The sequence below is a fragment of the Podarcis filfolensis genome (assembly GCF_964270895.1).
Source record: "Podarcis filfolensis genome assembly, chromosome: 10".
Classification (NCBI taxonomy): Eukaryota; Metazoa; Chordata; class Lepidosauria; order Squamata; family Lacertidae; genus Podarcis; species Podarcis filfolensis.
Window position 1 is genome coordinate 31,476,417 of NC_139612.1, and position 18,676 is coordinate 31,495,092.

The 18,676-nt window shown below is 41.8% G+C and overlaps 1 protein-coding gene and 1 long non-coding RNA gene across 3 annotated transcripts in view; one reads left to right on the forward strand and one right to left on the reverse strand.

Annotated features, from left to right (window-relative positions):
- Positions 1-1,579: 1,579 nt before the first annotated feature.
- LOC310744005 lies at positions 1,580-6,103 on the reverse strand. Of its 2 annotated transcripts, none has more exons than XR_014539328.1 (2): positions 5,989-6,103; positions 1,580-4,212 (listed from the first exon to the last, which is right to left on the reverse strand). It is a non-coding gene; the product is annotated as an uncharacterized lncRNA (long non-coding RNA). The 2 variants fall into 2 exon arrangements; XR_014539329.1 differs by lacking the exon at positions 5,989-6,103 and adding an exon at positions 5,513-5,794.
- Positions 6,104-6,334: 231 nt separating this feature from the next.
- Positions 6,335-18,676, forward strand: part of FRS2 (fibroblast growth factor receptor substrate 2) — a 35,677-nt gene continuing 23,335 nt past the window's right edge. The window contains exon 1 of the mRNA XM_083574557.1: positions 6,335-6,750. The gene's annotated coding sequence lies outside the window, so the exon portion shown is untranslated. The remainder of the gene's footprint in view (positions 6,751-18,676) is intronic.

The window sequence follows — 18,676 nt, forward strand, 5'->3', positions numbered from 1 at the left end:
CGGAGAAATATATATTGGCCAAAGAGACATCATGCACCATTGTATACACCGTGTCATCTGAATGGTACATGCAGGGATAAAAGTACAGCATTCTCTCTCATGATAGGAAATATTGCTGCTTCAGCATATATCTATTATATAGAATAGTCTCTGTTGGTTTGGTTCCACAGGATTCCTAGATGGCAATCATAAACAAATTTACCATGGAGTAACTACATTTAATCCTGTGGAATTTAGAAGTACAGTGGTACCTCGGGTTAAGTACTTAATTCGTTCTGGAGGTCTGTTCTTAACCTGAAACTCTTCTTAACCTGAAGCACCACTTTAGCTAATGGGGCCTCCTGCTGCCACCGTGCCGCCGGAGCACGATTTCTGTTCTCATCCTGAAGCAAAGTTCTTAACCTGAGGTAATATTTCTGGGTTAGCGGAGTCTGTAACCTGAAGCGTATGTAACCTGAAGCATATGTAACCCAAGGTACCACTGTAACCATACTTAAGATCACATTGCTGGCTAGTTAGCAACTTTCAGATGAGAGGAACATTGTTTAAAAATATGTGGAAATTCTTTCCCAAGGAACCAATTAACCATTATGCTCAGTAAGTGATAGTGTAGTACTTTGCCGGGGACGGGGACAGGGACGGGACAGCAGCAGAGTAATAATCATCTATGAGTATTTAATTGCAGAGTTACTGACTTTCCCTGCTGCCTGAATTGAGATTCTTTAGCATTTATCAGAGCTCTGAATGTGGTACCTTTTTATCATATGGCATAAAAGGAATGGCTCTCTTCCCACCTGCCTGAAAGTATTCTAAAGAACATAATAATAATAATAATAATAATAATAATAATAATAATAATAATAATTTTATTCATACCCCGCTCATCCGGCTGGGTTTCGCCAGCCACAATGCTTGTAATAGGAGAAAAATGGTAAATTTCATGCCAGATATGGAAGGTTGCCTGCTTTCACAGTCAGTTATTTGAGTGTATTTTTGCCGTCAGAGAAAAGTGTAATGTGTGGGGTCCAGAAAAGATGCGGAGGGTGCTTATACTACTTTAAATGCAGCCCTGTTTTTCATGCGCAGGAGTGCATCTCTCAGATACACGCCACAAGGGATTGTGGGAAATCATCTGGTGAGGAATGAGGCACTCCTGCAAACTAAAGGAGAACATGGGAAAGAATAAGGAACAATTTATTTAGCAGATATATTCCACAGTGTAAAAACAAGTTATGCTGCTTGACTGCTCTTTAGACTACAAGGCTGGCTACTTTCTAAAACAATATAGGTCACAGGTGAAAATATGTAGTCTATGCAGTCTAATCTCCATCACAAAAGCACCACACAATAGCTGTTCTTTCTTTTAAGAGTGCAAGGAGTGGAATAATAGGGGCATGACAGGTCAAGATTGAGATGCCTTGGGAGAAAGAGAAGCAGATGCAGGCCCCAACCATACAGACAATGATATGTGAGCAATTTAAGGCTGCAATGCAAAGCATACTTAAAAGTACGGACCAGAACATGGCTACAATCAGGATGCAGAACAAAAGACCTAAGAAGGCTACCCTCTTGCAGGATATTTGGTTGTGGCTTTATTTATTTTTAACAAAACTACTAGAAAATTAACTCTTAAGCAAGATAGAAATAAATGATATACAGATTTTTATTTGTTAACAACAGCTAATTCCTGGTTATCCAACACTGTGCAATGAAATAGAATAATGGTCCCAGTTGTACTAAAAATTATTAAGAATCTTGCGGGTAGACTAGATACATTCCTATCAACAAATTCTGAAGTTAATTGTTTCCTAAATATGTAATTTTGGTAAATAATAAATTCACATGTCTATTTAATTTTAATAATTTTGGCATAACAAAAATTGTGCTAATATAAAAACTGAGCAACGTTTATCTGATATGTTGCTTTGTTACGCGTGCGTTCCTGGACTCACACGTGCACAGCCAGCGCTCGTGGATGTTTGTATACACACTGCTGAGAGGTTTGAGGATCTTTTGCTGGAGTTAGGACGTGTGCTTGTTATGGATGTGTGCTAACCCTTACCCTTATGCCCACAAGAAGCTCACCCACAAAAGAAATAAAGAAAGCTTGGTTTATTATAGAAAATAGGCGTGACAGAAAATGCTGCTTTAGACAGCAAAGTTACAGTCTAAGCAGGTAGCAAATTACGATACATACACACCTTAATTAAAGAGTAAAAGATTCCCTAACTATTCTAAAGGCCTTCAGAAGCATGGGCATGACACTTTTGCCATAATAAACCCACACTAGTAGAAGGAGGGGTGAGTATACCTGCCCTTAGAGCGAAGCCTAAGTATGCTGAGTCCTGGGGAGCACTGAGTAAGGGCTGCCCTGTTGGAGCTATAAGAGCCAACTAGCCTTTGAATCTAGGCTTTTAAATACCTTTTTGCCAAGGCATGCCAGTGGAAAGGGGAGAGGGTTTTGATATAAGTGGTTGGATAGTGTTATAGAAGCGACCAGCATGAATTTGATGAAACTCTGGGAGACAGTGGAAGATGCTCTGGTCCATGGGGTCACAAAGAGTCGGACACGACTAATTGACTAAACAACAACAACAATTTCCATAAGTCCTTTCAGAATAGTGACAAATGGTTAAAACTGGCCATCCTGTCTGCTTAACAAAAGGGTGAAAAACTTTGATAGGGAGCAATTATTTGAACCTAGGCATCTCTGTCTGTGACCTGCCTTCAAGTCACCTTCATTGAGGGGATGGATCTCATTGAGGAGTTTGACTATCCTGCACTTGACAACTACATTTGCATGTGTTGATCCTTAAGTCAGATGTGTGTGAACTCACGATATTCCTGAATGCCTTTCAGCAGGTGGATAGAGGCTTGTTTGATGGTATCATGGAGGATATAGAGTCATATTATAGTTATCTCAATCTTATGCCTATGCCATGATCTACAAAGATAAACTGTATTCTAAGTTCAGATTCACTCAGAGCTTGTAACTCAAATCTGATCATATTACTAATGCTATTTCCCAGTAGTTTTTATTCATACACTTTAATAAATAGAGTAGGGAAAAACAATGTGGCAGTTGAAAGCATATAGCTACCAAGACAACATTTAATGAACAAAAGCGTCTAATAGCACAAATTAGCTTTCACATGCCAATTGGTTTGACTTTTCTCGGAAGATTCAGGTTATGTAAGCACCAGAGATCTAGCAATATGACAAAATTCAGAGAGTGCAAGAGAATTCCATAACCAGATTGTGGGACATTTCTTCATCTCCGATATTGCTTTGCTGGAATCTTTGAAGGCATAGGACAGATAACATAATACAAAATAATAATTACAGGCACAAACCAGCAGCCATATCCAATGCATGTTTACAAAATGGCAAGTCCCACTGAATTCAGGAGACTTTCTTCCATGAATGTGTGCATAAAGTAACAGCTGTAGGAGTCCTATGTGCACTCGCTTGGGACTAGGTCCCATTAAATTCAGTAGGGCATACTTTGGAATCAACACACAAAGGATCAACTTACACATCTTATAAATATAACTGGGGCAGTTAATAGTGGTGTGCTGGGCCTGGGGGTAGCCCGAGCCACGGGGTCCAGGTCCGGTCCTGAATCCAAAGGTTCCACGAGAAGTCAGTCCAACAGGGCCAAGGCAGGACACGAAGCAGGAAACCAGGCAAGGTCAGACACAGGCTCCCAGGCAGGTTCTGGCAAACAGCAATGTTGCTCCCGCAACCTGGGGTGGGATCCGACAGGCTTTCATCTTTGTCGGGGTAAGGGCCGGTCCTGTTCCCCCAGTGACTCACCTCTCTGTCTCGCCTGAAGGCGAGCACTCCTCCTGTGAGTACTCAGGTCTCTCCTTCTCTCAGACCTGAGTCTCTGCAGCTCAGGAGATGTTGGTGGGTTACTAGACCCAGAGGTCACCTCAGCCTCTCCTGACCCAACAGGTAGTGGAGCAGCTATAAGTGATTGCCCAGCTGAAGGCAATGAGGTAATCCCTGACTCTGGAGCCAGGGCAGGCTCAGGTCCCTGACTCGGCCCAGCTGGTGCTTGTTGCAGGGGAATCTGTGCAGACTGAGGCTCTTCAGAATCAGGCCCCAGACTTGGTTCAGACACTGCCTGAGGCAAAGAATCCGGTGTGGACTGAGATTCCTCTGGTTCTGAGCCCGAGCCCGAGTCCCAGGCCATCACAAGTGGTAAAACTGGAAATAAATTTGGATAGTAATTCAGATGAAATTCAGTTTTTGGATAGTAATTCAGATGAAATTCAGTATTAGTTTGAATAATAAGTTAATAATCCATTTTGGTGAAATTCAGTATTAACTGTGATTAGTTTTGCTCACTGTGCACATTGTGCCAGTATGACTATTTTCAAAATTATGTCATTTTGTTTTATTTAAAATAGTTATATCCTGCCTTTCTATCAATGAATCTCCAGGTGATTTACCATACGTGACTTTAAATCAGTCCATCAATGAGCATCAAATATAAAACACAGAGTAACAGATCAACCACAACGGATAAAAATTAAGCCCCAAACTATTATTTGAAAGTCATGGAAAGTGAGCAGGGAGCCTCTTTGGGCTGAGCATAGACACTACTATTTCTTCAGAGGAGTAGGTGGAATCAGCAGGGCCTCCGTTGCTTGACATAGTGCCTGAACAGGTTCATATGGAAGCAGTAAAGCAGGAACATAGGAGAGCAATGTCACAGCAGCAGCGATAACCATCTGCTGACATGGTATTTACCAATGTTGTATACTTGGGGGGCTGGGGGATTGCTCCGGCTTGGCACATGATCCCTTAGGCTAGGCTCAGGCAGTGACTGACCCAAGGTCACCTAGCAAACTTGATGGCTCATCAGAGATGGGAATCCAGGACTTCCTAGCCAAAGTCCAGCCTGCTTACTGCTCTACCAGTAATTGGCAATTCACTACTATATGACTGCCAGTTGATTCTAATAAAATGGGTACTAGCCAATGGGTATTTATTGATAAAATGGGTATTATCCATGCTCTGTGGTATGATGAACATACACTCATATAATATCATACACACCGTATGTACGCATTTGTTCATGAACCAACGTAGTTATCTTTACATTATCTTTGGAGTGTGTAGCTATGGGAACAATGATGATGAGCATGTCAAAATTTATCTCTAGGTATGGCAGCAGGAAGCCTTTAAGGTTATTAGCCCCATACCATTTAGGGCAGGTATGTCCAAAGTCTGTTTCAGGGGCCTAATCCGGCCCACTGGTCAGTTTAATCCGGCCCCTGCGGCAGTTTATTTCCTGGGGTAAAATCCTAAAAAAAACCTCAACAACTTCAATTCTAAAAGAAGCTCAGCAACTTTGGTTGGCCCTTTGGTAGCCTCTTCACTTCATCAAATCTGGCCCTCTTTGAAAAAAGTTTGGACACCACTAGGGTGTTAAAGGTAAGACTAGGGTAAACATATTGATAATCTGTGTTAAATCAGCAGGGAGGAAATATGATCAGAATACCTCACACCAGCATTTATCTGGCGTTAAGAGTATATTGCAGCATCTCAAAGGTTAACAGATGTTCCTGCACAATCTTATATTGGAAGCAAGCCCCACTGAGTTGGAGGGAATTTTGTCCCTTGGAAGTTTAAGAATTGCAGTCTTATTGGTGGCTTTTTTATTTTTATTTTGCCTAGAACCAATTTCATCAGATGCAAAATAACATCTATTGCTGTGGCTGAAATTATCTCTTGAGTTTCGTGTTTTTTGTTTATTATTCTTGTTGTAGTAAAATCTAAGGTAAAAATGCAGACTCCCATTTCTTCCTAAGCATTGACCCCCATGCCCTTGGAGAGAAGGGATTATGCAAAAATCAACCGCAGAAACCAGTACATTTGTATGTAAAACTTGTATGTTTTATCGTGATCCTAACAGTGCAACCCTATGCATTGCAGCTCAAAAGAAAAAGAAAAATCAAGGGTGGTAGTAAGTCTTACAGCAAAACCAACTGAGAGCCGTGTGGAACCTAAGAAGACCAACGCATTTATTATGCCATAAGTTTCCGTGGACTCAAAACCACGATATAACAAAACTCGCTAGCTAGGCTTTTTTAAGGAGCCGCACAGGACTCTTGACTGAATTCCCTCAGCAAAGGGAGAATTGCATAGGAATGCAGCCCGAGCGTATTTATTCAGGAGGCGATTCCGTTGACATGCAAATCAGGGGATAACCGTCGCGCTCAGAGTGACCCCCCCCCCGCCCTGAAAAAAACGCTCCCCCCTTTCCTGGTGCTGTGATTTCCAGGAGCTTGCAAAACGCCTCCCCCCCCATCCCCAAAGCAGGCGTTGCATAGCAACGGCGAAAGGTGGCGCCCTCGAAGGCGAGGCCTAGGCGGTCTGTGGGTGGCGGTTGCTGCTGCTGCCGCCGCCAACCTCCTCTCTTCTTCCCCCTTCCCTCTCCCGCTGGGCAGGGCGAGGAGCCCCACACCGAGGGAGACCGGCGCTCTCCCCCCGCCCCTCCTCCCCCCCTCCGCGCCCCCGCTCGCGCTCTTTCTCCCTTCAGCCCTTCTGTTCCTTTGCTCCGGAAGGAGTTGCCCGCTTGGCCTAGGAAGTTGTCCTGGGCAGAGTCCGGCCCAGAGCGAGGCCTGTGGCTGCCGCTCTCGGGAAACGGCAGCTCTCGGGGTTGGAGACCAGGCAGCGAAGGACTCCTCCGGGCTGCTCCCTTCGGCCACCCGGAGGTGCCTTGGCCTCATGAAGAAGGTAAGCGCCGAAATCTGCCGCGGCGGCAGCTCACCCCCCCCTTTGCCCCGGGCCGGGCGCCTCCATTCCGGGGAGCTCCCTCCGCTCGCTTCCTCGGCCTGGCTTGGCGGGCTGAGGGGGCCGCTTTCTTTTTTAGGTGGCGGGGTGGGAAGGCGGGCTGTGCGTATGTGTGTCTCTTTCCTCCCCCCCCCCAAAAAAACCCGCCCATTCCCCCTCAGTGGTTAGGAGGAGAAGCCGAGGGAGAGAAGCGGGAAGGCGGCGGCGGTTCTTGCAGACACCGGGGCAAGGCTCAGGAGAGGGGGCAGAGGGGTGGGAAGGGCGGCGGGTGCCTGAGGGAGGGAGTGTGTGTGTGAGAGTGATAGAAAGTGCTTGGTGTGCAGAACGTGAAGCGCTTCTGGTGGGGTGAGTAAGTGGCGGCGGCGGACTGGTGTAAACAGTCTGCCGCCCTGACTGCGGTTTAAGGCTGGGCACCTCCCGGGGCTCGGATGGTCCTGTAATCACACAGGGTGATTTGCCTTGCAGGCTGCGACCGTCGAGGTGTGTTGACGCTAAGCGTTTCTTTCCCAGGTGTAGGTCTCAGCGGGTCTTTCTCCTCCTGGCTTTTCTGGTTAAGAGGCAGTTTGTCCCTGGATCCTACCTAGCTAGGGGTGGAGAATAACCTCCGTAGACCATTCACTCCTTCCCGTTTGTCCGTGGTTAAAGTTGCTTATGTGTGTTTTGGCTCTAGAAAGGCAGTGAGTGCATGTATAATGTTTTCACCTGGAAGAAAATCTTCACCTGCCTTTTCATGGCAAAACTTACGCAGAAGTAGAACTGCATTCTTCCAGAATGTTGTCACTTGCATAAAATATAGCAATGCCTTCACATTTTAGCTAGTTACCATTAGAGATTGTGTGTGTGTGTGTGTGTGTGTGTGTTGTTGTTGTTGTCCCCCCCCCCCGTGCATGAAAAACTTATGGGGCGAAATGAATACCAATTGAATCTGAATTTTCTTTTGAGAATAAAGGCCTTTTTTCATCTCAGCTATAGTGTTAGGAGGAGAACATGTGTCCCATAGAATTTTTTATAACAACTGATACAGGGAAGCATACTTAAGTGCTTTTTTTTTTTGGCACCACACATATGAACATGTTTGGGGGGACACTGAGATACATTTGGGGTAGAATTTATTATTTATTTATTTTTGCTTGGGAGAATGCAATAACAATTCAGTAGAGCCATGCAATACTGAACATTGGAATAAGAGGTACAAGTTAAACTCTTTCTTATATTTGAAATATAAATTTAATCTTTAATCACATCAGTGTTAGTTGAGTCCTCTCTGGGGATGTGATAGATGTGTCCCATGCCTAGGATGACAGCTTGCCTTTTGTCATGGACAGGGAGGATCTTGGGGAAGACAGGTGTCTCTCTGAGGAAGCTACTTATCTGCAAGCGGGGGGAGGGGAAATCCTGGTAGTGGGTGACAATCATTGGGAACATAGATCAGGCATCCCCAACCTGCGGCCCTTCAGATGTTTTGGCCTACAACTCCCATGATCCCTAGCTAACAGGACCAGTGGTCAGGGATGATGGAAATTGTAGTCTAAAACATCTGGAGGGCCAAAGGTTGGGGATGCCTGACATAGATGCTGGGTTTGTGGTGGATGTGCAGACAACAGAGTGACTTGCCTGTCTCGAATGAAGGTTGCAGATGATGTCTGTTGCCTAGATAGTCTGGTAGATAGGATTTGGGGGGGGGGGAATCAGTTGTCATGGTGCATGTTGGCACCAGTGACATGGAGAAATGTGGTTGAGAGTTCCTGGAAATAAAATTTAGATTGCTAGGTAGGGTGTTGAAAGTCAGGACTTTCGAAGTAGATTTTTGTGAAATGCTGCTGATTCCATGTGCAGGGCCAACCAGACAGGCACAAAGATTGACAAGTATTGTGTGATGTCTCCCACCTGTGCTTGGTCACATATGCAGAGTCTGTCATCATATGAAACCTTATTGTAGCGCCCATCTGAGCACCATAAAGGCATTTCTTAAGGCAGCAGGCACAAGTTCAAATGCGGTCAAATAGCATGCTCTTAAACACTAAATAGCAGGATACCATCTATGGAGGTGGTTCAATCTTTTAATGAGAAAGGATTCAAAGGTGTGCTAAAGGAAGATAAGGAAGTTGTAGAGAAGCTGAATGAATTTTATTTGCATCTTGTCTTCACAGCATAAGATAGTTTGGCAGGTCCCTGTAACAGAAAGGGAGTCTGAGGAACAGTGGCAAATAGCAGTGCAATGAGACAAAGTTCTTATTGACAAAAATAAAAACTTCCAAATCACTGGGTCAGGATGGCATCCACCTGTAAGTTCTTAAAGAACTCAAATGTTCTCAACCTTGGGATTGTAGTGGATGACTGGATGCAGATGTATGTGAACTTAATGAGCAGTAGCTGTGGAAAGTGCAAATTCCATTCTAGGGTTCATTAGGAAGGGCACTGAAAATTGATTACATAATGCCATTATACATATCTTTGGTGTGGTCACACTTTGCATACTGTGTACAGATCTGATTGCCTCACCTCAGAAAGCTATAACAAAGCTGGAAAAGGTTCAGAAGAGGGCAGCCAAAATGAGCCAGGGGATGGAGCAACTCCCATATGAGGATAGGTTACAATATTTCGGGAATTTTAGTTTAGAAAAAAGATGAGTCAGAGGGGACACAATAGACATTTAATTGCAGGGGGTTAGACAAAATACCCTCGAGGTCTCTTCCAACTCTACAACTCTCTGATTCTATGAAAATCATGCATTGGGTGGAGAAAAGTAGACAGAGAAAATATTAGAACTCATGGAGATCCAATGAAGATTCAGGTTGGTAGATTCAGGACAGACAAAAGAAAGCACTTCTTCACACAATGCTTAGTCAAACTGTGGAATTTGCTTCCACAAAAGGATACTGATGGCCACCAACTTGGATGGCTTTGAAAGAGGATTACATGGAGGATAAGGCTATCAGTGGCTATTAGCCATGATGGCTATGTTCTGCCGCCACTGTTATAGGCAATGTGCCTCAGAATGCCAGTTCCTGGGAATTCCTAGTGCAAAAAGTGCTCTTGAGCTCAGGTTCTGCTTGCAGGTGTCCCATGGGCAATTGGTTGGCCAGTCTGAGGACAGGATGCTGGGCTAGGGCCTTTGGTCTGATCCTGTAGGACTCTTGTGTTCTTATGTACAGAGGGTACAGAAAGCACCCATGTTCCTTAACTGTTGAACTCTTATTTCTAAAGTAACTTGATCTTATTTTTAATTAACTGCCTGTGTTACTTAAATACGCACTTTTTCTAAAGTTGATTAAAAAAAATTCAGGCTGGTTACAATTTTTTAAAGTAAGTTTTTCAGATGACTTCTGTTTCGAGAATGACAGCGTTATTATTATTATTATTATTTTAAAAAGGCAAGGCCAGGGGTGTGGCATAATCTAAGTGATAATCACTAAAATCTTGGAATGCTGAATGAACATCTGGCAGTGTACAACTTGTACAATCAGGTCAATGCAAGTTTATGCTGATACACATTACACACCTGTAGAAAGGTTATTTTCATATGTAATATGATTAACTAATCAAAGAGGTAAGAGCTTGTAAACTGTTTGTGTTGAAGGCTAATCCAATGTTAACGTAGTCTTCAGTTTCCTAAGTTGGACTCAATTAGCTTTTTAAATATGTAATATTATTATTTGTTTTTAGTTGTTGTAAAGGTATAAATATACTCATCTGCATTTGGAATTACATGTTTACCTTAATAAAAATTAATGAATGATAGCATGGGGGGAAATAACATGATGGATATTTATTTGTGTTTTAAATTTTTCTCATCTAAAGCATTTTTACTTCATAGTCAATATAATATTTTATGTACATAATTTTAATTACTCAAAAATGTGTGTTTTGCCTAGCTCTGTTGCTGGGAAAGTCTTTGCCCCGAACTTGACACAACCAATTGGGTTGCATCCAGTGCAGCATTTGGTAAAGGATGCTAGCATAAGGGGAATTCCCCATCTCCTGTCCCTCCTTCAACCCCTTCACCCATCAGAAGCTTCTCCTGAGGGTCAGTAGATCTTCAGGTAAGACCTAGGATGTGGGGTAGGGTATCTCCACCATATTGTCCTCATTCATCCTCCCTGCTTCAGCCCTCTGTGCCATCATCCCAGTCTTTTCTTGAGAATGCCCCAACATTTGATAGGTGCTTTTCAATGGATTGCAGTGGAGGTGCAGTGATGGATTCCCTTTGTATGAGCTTCGTTGAGTCAGTGTTGCATTGGATACAATCCTGTTTTTCCTGGGTGGAGCTTAAACCCTTATCCCAGGGAGCTATGAGGGTGCTGTGTTGTATTTATTATTCCTTCCCTTTAAGTGTCATAAATTACTACTTGTGAGAAGGGTAACTCCATTTGAGCTCCTATCTTTTGGGCTGCCTGGGAACTTGCAATAGCAGGATCTATGCTGCCTGTGCGCTGTTGGTGCTATGGCTTCATATTGCGTTTGGTGGTGCAGGGTGTGTATGCCTCATTGTGAGTTCATTGGTTGCCTTTATGGGTGGCATGTTGGTGTTGTCAGCAGAGTCCCTGAGTGGTGGATGCTGTTTACAGGAACTCTGCATCTTTAAGGTTTTTTTTCCTGGTTGCATATTTTCCCCCTCTGTTCCTGGGACGAGCATGCATTGAACAAGTCAGCTGCTCTGCTGACTTTGGTCCCACTCAGTGTAATGTGAAAATAGTATTACTCTGCACATGTGACATTAAGTGCATGAATTATTCTTGTTACTTCTCTTTAACAATGTCTAAAGACTTCAAATGGAATGGATTTCCCCCCCTGTTTCTATGGGGCACCTAATGCCATGGAATATTTATTGACTTTGAGTCAGTAAAGACAGAGATGTCATTCAGTGATCTCTTGCCAACTGCAGAGATGGAAGAAGAAATATCAGAGGGTAGAAATATTAGGGCAAGAGAAAAATTGGCTCTTCTTTCTAAGAAATGTCAAATTGAGTTTTATGTAAAAAATGTTTAAAGAAAAATTATCTAGTGTTTGCTGCATTACTTTAATGACCATATCTGCCATTTGCAGCTGTGGCAAGCTGTTTGTTTAGCGGTACAGGAAAGTGAAACAGATTGGATTGCAGAGAATTTATTTTTCATACCTGTCTAATTGCAAACACTCTGAACTATGTGTTTGCAACTAGCGAACATTTTTTACCATCCATTGAATGCTTTCATTTATTTATTTTAAAAATATGCTGGTGGGTGGGAGAGAAAAAGCTCCTACATCAGTAGTAGTGATGCCAAATTGAGGGGGGGGGAAGCATGCCTAGGCAGCTGGATGGGTCATTCCTTGAGAAGGTGGTTTGTGAGCCTGTAAAAGCTACTTAAGGAACATCAGTTTTTATTACTTGTGAAAACGTTAGTCATATAATTGTATTTCATATTATCGGGGCTCCACCGTTTTTGGCTGGCTTCAGATGCAAAGTCAAAAAAATGTAAAATCCTTCAATTGCTGTTGTTTGGCCAACAGCAGCCAAATAACCTTTCTACCTCCCTTTCTGTAAGGTGTGGAGTTTGATGTTTTGGCCACTGTGGGACTGAGTTGCTCTGGCTCCAGTTCTTTCACCTAATGTTGAAGCTCGGAGCAGGCTGAGATCATTGCCCACTACTACCACTCCGAGGTTGGGAGAAAGGTGGCCAAATAGCATCATCAATGGTGAGCATAGAAAGTAGAAATGTGTGGGTCTGTATTGGAGCTTTTCTTAGTCTGATTCCAGAATGGTAGCCAAGTGTAATCCTAAATTGGCAAGCACACATATAAATGGGGGGAATTCAGAGGATAATGGGATCAGGGAGAATAGAAAATGGTGACGTCCTCAAAGGAAAAATAGTTACCCTGTCTAGTTAACCAGGCATTACTGGTGAGTTGGTAAGTTTATTAACAAATATAGTGTGATAACAAATCATAATCTCAATTCAAGCCGGAACTGATGAAATTTAATAGTTTTTTTAGGCTGGCTTGGTGGGCTGGCTGTAATCAAGTACAGGCCTACCATCCAAACCTTTGAGAGGGATGTGTCATTTTGCAGGATAGGCGGTAGATCATTGACACATTTTAGTGGTTTAGCTGGGAGCAGTAGGTTAGAACAACTGAGGTTCTGTATTTTTTCTTCTTCTTTGGCTGTGCAGTAGTAGATCATTGCTGGGTCCCATCTGGCCTTGTAGATCTGCTTTCTCACTTCATTCGATAGGTCTAAACTGTAAGCTATCAGAGTCTGTCTCATGAATCTGAGCAGATGGAGTTGTATCATACATACAGCTTGGTTGTAGACAATAGATTTTGTGTTAATGTTCTTGATGGAAGATGGAAGCAGAAGAGTATGTGTGGTTGCGAATAAGTTTCAGTTGTAAAGTATTGCTTATATGTCTTGTTATGTAGTTGCAAAGTAACATCCAGAAACCTGTTGCATAGAATGATCTTAGTTCAGGTTTTTTGTGAGGTGAAAGTTTTTGAAGTCATAGTGGATGTTTCAAGGTATATGTTTACAGTTTGCCAATACCTACTACCTAAGATTTTCAGATCCTTGTTTTGAGGGACTTCTCCAAGCTAGAGTAGAAATTTGGACTGTACTCACTCTTCTCTTTCCCATTGTTAAATGGGATATTTACAGAGAAGGGCAATTTTCTTAATCAGTTTTCTTAATTATTGACATGTATAATATGCTTTAGATTATGGTAACTGATCTTTTAGTTACTAGATCATGCTAATCTGTAACAAATTAAAAACATTCTACAGTGATTTTTTTAAATTAAAAACAACAACCTTAGTTTAGTGGCAGGTAGCTGCATTTATCTTGCAAAAGTCAAAGCCCATAGTCATGATTATTGCTCTCTTTTCTCATGGAATTATAACATTTACTTACTACCCTTTTTCCTGCTGTGACTTCAGCTTAATTGTTTATTTTTAATAACATCTATAACAGCTTTGTTACAATAAGCCTTTGTTGGCTTATTGTTGTGATTAACCTGAGAATTACTCACCTAGTCACAGCCTGGGTGGTGGCATATTTAGACTGCTGGAATTCAGATGATTAAGACACAAGTTCAAATTCCTGCTTAACCAAGAGATTTAATGAGTGACTGACCTGCCTTTCTCTCGGTTTACGTTACATGTTAGGATAGTAGTGGGAATAAAATGGTGGTGGGAGGACAACTATGGAAAGTCAGGATAAAAATAATCATACCAATACTCACAAACACACAATAGAGAACATACAAAAAAATCTGAGCCGGGTGTCTTAGGCAAAAGCAAAGGAAAATGAACCCGCAATCGACAGCAATCGACCGCAGCCTCCCAGGGATCGACCAGTCGATCCCGATTGACCTGTTGGACATCCCTGTTCTAGTAGATCCCGCTATGTAGACATGGGGTTCTCTTCTGAGTAAGCATGTTTTAGGATGGAAGTCCTTGGATTATATAATCTTTTTAAAAAATAAATATTTCACTTTTAACCAACTACTTAAATAAATGTGTGTGATTCATCAGGGTTGTGTTTTGCTTTTCCATCACAAATATGTACAAATGCTAGTCACTGAAAATGTCAAAACTTGGATTTAATCCAAGAGCTGAAAATAGTGTTAGCTTTTATGCACTGAAAAATATCAAGCTTTCCTAGTGGGGAGGGATAAATAAGAGACTGTATTTGAGCAACTAAGCACTTAGGTTCATCTGTGCCAAATGTTTTTCCAAAGTAGGTTGTATACTACACCAATTAAAAAGATGTAGCTGCAAGTGGTTTTAGGTTTGTTTGACTTGTTCCTAGGAGGAGAAAAAAACTAAACCATGGAAAAACCTAAACAATAAGGTCTGAGTAGGGAACAATAGCCTGCTCTCAGTGTGAATATTATTGGAATAATATGCATGGACTTCATTAATTGCCTGTTTAAATGTCCCTATTTGAGTCAAACATGTTTTGAGGAATCTTAGCTGAGAGTGGGCTGTTCAAGGGACCATACTGTTTGTTTATGGAGTTATTTATTTTGACAAAGTCCATCTGAGGTTACTCTGCTAAATACTTCAGAAGTTTTATGTAACAAAATAAAAGCTTTGTTTTTAAAGTTTTTGTTTAAAGTGTTTTTAAGTTTTTATTTATACTCTGCATTTTATTTTCCAAACAGAAACCCAGAGCAACTTGGAACACCTCTTGCAGAGCTATTTTGTTTTTCTGGTATTCTGTTTCAGCTGATGGGTAGTTAATTTTTGATAATGAATTTTGCCATTCTCAAAGAATATTTTGAAGAAAAAAAATACCAAACCATTGAATAAATTTCTGGTGGGGGGGGGGAATGGGAGAAGGGAACAATATTGCAAGAGAACAATATTTTTCCAGCTCGGGACTGAAATATTGACAGTCCAGTGATCCTTAGCTAACTTTATTGGCTTTATTGTGTTGTATTTCAGTAAGGGTGAGGTTTGCTTAAATTAAATTGTTGCAACTTGCCCTGGCACATCATGGTGAAGGGTGGGTAAAAAATCATATAAAGAATAATAGTATTAACTAGTAATAATTAATGTAACCAATTCCAATTTTGACAGCAGTACCATAACAAATAGTCTGGTTGGCACTGAGTGATGATGGCAAGCACTATGGCTTTGCCCTCTAAGCTTCTCTACTTAAGTTTCATTTGGTCAAATCTGTTCCATTATCCCTTTTTCCAGCCCATTCTGCAACTCTTAATCATTGGCCGTGAATATATTTCAGGCAGCACAACAAGACCTTTTTATTTCAGCAAGTGGAAGATATGCGAAGTATCCAATGAAATGCTTCCATTAGTGTAGGGACTTCTGGCTATGCAGTGGAACTTCTTTTCCCTGTACATCCCCTAAATATGTTATTGGGGTTCTCCCAAACCTTTGGAGCAGATTTGGGGAGAGTGTGGCAGGCACATGGGGAGATGGAGGGGGAAGGAAGTTCTTCTTGTGGTAACAGAACTACTTGGATACTGCCCCCTGTCTTTTAAGCCCCCCACCCCCACCAATTCAAATTTAGCTTGGGGAGGAGAGGGACTATGTTTTTTAATTCAAAATGAATAATCTGTAAAAAGGTAAAGGACCCCTGACACTTAATTCCAGTCGCACACGACTCTGGGGCTGCGGTGCTCATCTCGCTTTATAGGCCGAAGGAGCCAGCATTTGTCCGCAGACAGTTTTTCCGGGTCATGTGGCCAGCATGACTAAGCCGCTTCTGGTGCAACGGAACACCGAAACCAGATAAGCACACAGAAACGCCGTTTACCTTCCTGCCAGAGCAGTACCTATTTATCTACTTGCATTTTTGTGCGTGCTTTTGAACTGCTAGGTTGGCAGGATCAGGGACTGAGCAACAGGAGCTCACCCCGTCGCGGGGATTCAAACCACCAACCTTATGATCGGCAAGCCCAATATGTAAATGTCTAAGCTAGTTTGAATAGCACGTTCTCAAAGGGGTTTGCAGAGGATGATGATTTTGACTTTGCCATGGTTTCCTACAAAACAGATACTGTACATTACATTAATATGAAAAATCTCAATGAGAGACAAGTTTATCAACCTTCACAGTAACTGCACAGCTCTTTATCTTCTTCATGTCAGTGTATTCACAGTCCTGAGAATCTCATCTTTAAAAAGACTCCTCCTCCTCCTCCTGATTTTAGAGATATCTGAACACTTGCAGATGCTGTTTGTGACAAGCTACGTTGCTCCTAAATGGGCTAGGTGGGTGAGCTTGTGTGCCATGCAAAGTTACTTATTACTGTTTTGCACAATTGTTAGCACCCTTGCTCTTAACACCATCTCCTTATCATGAAAGATGTGTAGCACAGACAAAAAAATCCCAAACCATAAATTTGTAGAAGTAATGCAGAATAGGAATTTAGCAAATTACACACATGCAGGAGAAGTGCAACATTAAGAGTGAATGCCTAGTTCATTTTTTTCTTAGTGTGGAGATTCTATTTTTTTTAAGTGCATAGTGCGTAATTGTCTTCACTGGATGTACCCTAAGAGTACTGTTTGTACAAAACAAATTGTTTCTTGCATGTCTGTTACAGAGTTAACCTTTTGCACACCTGGCATGACCAGTGGCTTAAAGAGATAAGCCAAAGAAAGACCCCTGTACTCCGTAGAGGTGTGGGTGTACCGTATACGCTAGTTGTATAGTTAATGTGACTGAGAAAGCAAGTGAATAAGTAATTAGAAATGATGCAAGGTGAATTTCCATGGAAGATAGTATGCGCTGGGGCCAGAGTTGGAGGTTTTGGGATTTTGCTCCTAATTATTGTTTGCAGACAGCCTCGTATCAGTCTGCGTCAGCTATGAATGACAAAGGTGGATTTTTTTTCCTGTATTTCTCTTTAAGGATAGGTGGAAGCTGGAAATCAGTATATGAAGTGTGTGTTCATGAAATGTAGAAGATTCATGAAGTGAGAAGAAATTTGGACTGTTGATATGGAAAAGAACTGTGCCTTAGTTGACTGATGGACTGTAGTTGACTCAAAATAAAGTGGTGAAAGTTTGAACACAAACAAGCTACAAGAGAATAAGTTTTCTAACTTGACATGATGTGACATGATGCCCAGTGGGGCATAGTGACTACATGTTACTTCTCAATTGCATAGGATATTGGAGGTGCAAAAGCCCACTGTCCTGCCAATTGCTGTTTAGATATTGCAGTGCTTTAAGACAAGTCCAACAGCAGACTTTTCCTAATGTTCTTGCGTCACACAATAACACCACGACTGTTTTAGTTCTGTTGCCTGATTCCTCAGCAGGCTATACATACTAGAGTCTAGACTAGTAGTTCTCAAACTTCCCCTCCATGGACCACTTGAAAATTGCTAAGGGTTTTCGTGGATCATTTAATGATATTTCTGCCTGCTGTAGCAATTACGGTGCATTTTGCTAGATGCTGTATGCTTTTTATTGTATTTTCTTCTTTAATTTCTTCTATTGTATCAAATTATTAACAGAGATGTTGTGGGCCACCTGAATGAAGCCCATGGACCACTGGTGGCCTGCAGACCACAGTTTGGGAACCCCTACACTAGGCTGAGGGTTTAGAAGCATTTCTGGATCAGCAGCTTAATGGCCTCTTTCCACCTTTGCCTGCTTGCCTTGAAAGAGTTGAAATTTCAAAGTATCATTCTGCAATATGTGGAACATTACTAGTGGCTGGAAGAAAAAAAGAGTAAGGCTATTCAAAAGCATAACTAGCTCTGGGCCAGGAACAGCCTAGTAAGACTCTTAAAGTACATTATACCTTATAAATGTTAGCTTCAAACGTGTTTACGTGCAGAAATAGTCCTTAATCTGAGGCTCATGTCTAAGAATCTGAAACATTCTTCCAGCTCTGATCTAAAGGCTTGTACAGTGTGGAATTACTAATACTGTAATCCACCTCCCCCAGTATGTGGAAGTTTGTTCCACTAGTTTCAACAGATTGACTTTGTGTCATGTGTTTAGGAATAATGATGCAAAGTTTTCACCTAAAGTAAATCGCAAGGGATCAATCTTAAGTTCTGTTTAAAACCTTGTGCACTCCACTCTGGTTATTTTTCAGACATGAACATCTTTTCTTTTCTTTCTTTCTTTCTTTCTTTCTTTCTTTCTTTCTTTCTTGTGAACTTTTGTATTGCATAAAAACAGGTTGTATTCATCTGAAGCATTTATACCCTGCTCATTAGCAGAGAAGACTCCCATAGCAGTGTACAAAAATCAGTAGTAAGAAAGAATAAAATGATTGTTTCATGAAACATTCAGAACGACAGCTTCCTTAATACCTGTAAGAGGCAGACTTATCAGCATTTCCATATACAGTATAGTTGAATGTTGATTTGATGTTGATTTCATGGCATTGCTGCTATTCCCTAAA